The following is a 3,971-nucleotide window of genomic DNA, read 5'->3' as shown; positions in this document are numbered from 1 at the left end:
CAACCTGGGGCCAGTTGAAGGCGTTGTCTGAAAGGGCTGATTCAATTTGTCGTCAACAAAATATAGAGCGTAACCCTGTTAATATGTTTATTGCTATGCTAGCTATACTTTCAATTCAGGTACTTAATGTTGAGGCTACTGGACAAAACAAATCTTATTGGGCTTATATTCCAAATCCACCATTAGTTAAGCCTGTTACTTGGGGAGGAGATGATATACCTGTGTTTAATAATCATACTAAGTATTTGGGAGGATCATGTAGTTCTTTTATTATACATAAAACTAATTCAAATTTCTCATTTCATGGGAAAACGGATAAGGTACCTATATGTTTTATGTTTAATAATACTCACAAGATTTCTGGGTGTTTTCCTACTACACTTAAGACTATTTTGACTGACTCTCCTAAAAGTAATAAACCTGGACACCCAACAAGAGACTTATGGTCTCTCACAATTTTAATGCCTGGAGGCCCTGACACCCATGAGTATAATCCTGTTACATTGCCTCCTAAGGGATTTCACCCATGTAAACTTTATCCTCCAAAAAAGGCAACTCAAGAGCCTTACTGGTGGTCTGTGGAGAATAGATTTGGTTTTCCCCCATGGCAAGAATGTGCATATTACAATTATATGAATTATACTGCATATGCTGTTAATTTCACTGTACAAGATTGGTCTAGTCCTTATTCTGAATATGATTATAGAAAATTAGTGCAGAAAATGAGAGACGATTACAGTTGGTCAGATAAATATAATCCTTTAAATAAAATCGTCACACGTTGGCAGTCTGCTGGATGGATACCTGCACAGCTGACTTATCAGGATGAATTAATCACCAGGTATCAAACAAAGCTTTGGCAGCTAATTGCAGCTGCTGCACCAGCATATTTGGTTAGGCCTTACCCTTATCCTGCTCAGAATATTTTTGTTCAGGCTTGTGTACAGGCTCCTTATGTACTCTTGATTGCTACAATGGACAGTAATCTTTCTGTTAGTACTTATAATTCTATGTTTAGCATTTCCTGCTCTCGCTGTGTTTTAACAAACTGTCTATCTTATGACACCAAAGCTCAAGTTATGTTTATTTTGCGGCAGCCACCTTATGTGATGTTACCTGTTAGTCTGTCTCAGCCTTGGTATGATGACCCAGGGTTGCATGCACTACAGGCTGCTTCTGAAGCGCTTGCTCACCATCGAGGAAAGCGATTTGTTGCTGAATTGATTTTGGGAATTACTGCTCTTATTGCTATTATAGGATCTGTAGCTGCTTCCACCACTGCTTTAGCTCAATCAGTTCACACTGCAAATCATGTGGATAGTTTATCTCGTAATATATCTCTTGCATTAGCAGTACAGGAGACTATAGATAGGAAGTTAGAATTGAAAGTGAATGCTTTAGAGGAGGCTTTTATTCACATATGTAATGAGCTGTTAGCTATGAAAGCTAGAATGACTCTTAGATGCCATGCAGGATTCAGGTGGATATGTGTGACTCCTTTAGAATACAATCAGTCTATCATAGCATGGAATAATGTACAGAATCATTTGTTAGGTGTATGGAATAATAGTGATATTAGTTTAGATTTGAGGGAATTACATCAGCAGATACAAAACTTAGGACATTCAGGCTCTTTAGTCTCTGCCTCAGAAGTAGCTGATCAATTTGTTGAAAACATTAAAAGTATGTTTTCTATGCATGGCCTGACCTCTCTGGCTACTGATATAGGCATAATAATAGCTGTGGCAATTATCACTCTTCTTGTCCTTCCAGTCATGTTCCGACTCTTAAACAGCAATCTCAGAGAAACAACGGTGAAAATACAAAAGCTTTATTTAAATAATAAAAAAGGGGGAGATGTCGGGAGCCGATCCACTAATGCTGGCTAACTAGGTCACAGCAGAAGAAGATCCACAACTGCTGGTTGACAAAGTCACAGCAAAAGAAGATAGAGTCACCGCAGTAAGACCAACAGCTGCGGGTTGACAAAGTCACCGCAAGGAAAGGCACGATACTTCCCCCTTTAATCTTTTGAATTAATCTGGCCTTATATCCCCCTTTTTCTGGGTGTGTGCTATTATTTGTGGCACAGGGATAATAGTACCGTACTTTCCCTGTAGATTTGTAGTAATTTCTTTGGAAATGAGACAGAAGGTGTAAGTTCCACAGAAAAGCCTGTAAGCCCCTTGAACTGGGCTCATAGATATAAGAGGCTGGCTATGATATCCCTCGTAAAGGGTTAAGTTTGTAGGAGAATTTCTTCTTATTAATCATGTTAGAAAGAATATAGCCAGAACTTAGCTAGTGTATGAATATAGTAAATAAATAAAGTTTAACCAGACAATAGAATCTTAGATAAGGTGTTATGGAATGGCCTGTTGCATGGCCTGGGATAGGAATGCAGTCAGCAAGAAAAGGATGTTTTGCTAAGAGAATTGTTTTATGACTGAAGGCAGTTGCTGGACTTTCTCAGTGAGACATTCTCATGAGATTTATAAACTTTCCCAAAAATTCTTTCTTCTGATAATGAGAGGTATGGCAGGGGGCATCCATAGAAGCAATAGCAATCAATGTCTTCTGAAATTATGTTGCTACTAAGCTATCTTGCGAGTGCACTCTATATATCTTTAAGTAAAAGTTACTCTTAATGTTAAGTCAGTTTCTCAATGGGCAAGCCTTTTGTTATCTTGTGAGAAAAGCCAGGACACTGCATAAATTCCAGGCCATTTGCCTGAGCAAGCGGTGGTCCTTTGCTAGTCCTTAATGATTTTGTCTGTTAATCTCTCTCTGCCCCTTGACTCACAAACAACAGTAAAGTTGAGTTATTAGTTAGTACTAATCCTTTGAAAGCTTTTACCGATGTTATCGCTATTCAAGTTATTTTTTTAGTTGTACTTTGAATGATTTACCACCTGATCTGTAGTTTACAGATGTAAACTAACTGTTATCTGGAAACATGTAAACATAGTGAAACAGAAGCAATGATTAATACCATGTAATTGTAACTTGGTGTGTGGGTATAAAAAAGGAGCTGTACTAGCATTTGGTGGAGATGCCTGGCAGTAAATGCTAACTAGAGAATAAAGAGAAAGAAAAGAATTCGGCTCTCTCACTCGATTTCGCCGACGCCGTCTCCTCCTGTGGGACCCCTGGATCCCCCCCGGGGCTGGACCCCGGCAATTCAGAAAGTCAGAGAAAACAGCTGACCTCCCTGGCTGGAGCAGAGTGGGGGCTCCTGAAGCCTTGTCACCATGGCAACCTCCCATCCAGCTCGGCCCACTTCCACTCCCCTGACAGGACCAGCACAGCCTTCAGGTATTTGGTGAGTGTGGATGCCGCACACTCGCAGTTTACAGGGCTCGCTTACCATCTCCTGGCCATCCGCTTCACCTTCCTAACAGTTCTAGAAGGTGGGAGGCAGGGATACAATCTCTCTCAGAGCTCAGGAGGGGAAATTGAGGACCTCAAAGATGTGTCATGTCACTTCACCCAAGTGACCCAAGCTGTGAACAGAGGAGTTGGTTGGAGGTTTGTTATGGGGTCAGGGTTTCTTATGGACTGGATATTTGTGTCCCCCTCAAAGCCCTAGCCCCAGTGTGATGTGTGTGAAGACGAGGCGACTAAAGGAAGTAATGAGGGTTAAATGAGGTTGGGGGGGGGGGTTCTGATGGAGTGGTGTTCTCATAAGAAGAGACATCAGACAATACATCCTCCCTATGTCCCTCTTCCTCACCCCAAACCCTTGCCCCAGGCAGAAGAAAGCTCATGTAAGGACCCAGCCAGAAAATAGCTGTCTGCAATCCAGGATCAGAGTCCTCACCAAACCCAACCCTGCAGGCACCTAGATCTTGAGCGTCCAGCCTCCAGAAGTGTAGGAATAAATGTACATGGCTAAAGCCGCCCGAGCAGACCAAGACGTACTCTACACACTAATTTACAAATTGCTTTCTTACTTAATAGTGTCCCACAGA

The sequence above is a fragment of the Saccopteryx leptura genome, chromosome 13, assembly GCF_036850995.1.
Source record: "Saccopteryx leptura isolate mSacLep1 chromosome 13, mSacLep1_pri_phased_curated, whole genome shotgun sequence".
NCBI lineage: Eukaryota > Metazoa > Chordata > Mammalia > Chiroptera > Emballonuridae > Saccopteryx > Saccopteryx leptura.
Note: the sequence above shows the minus strand (reverse complement) of the source record.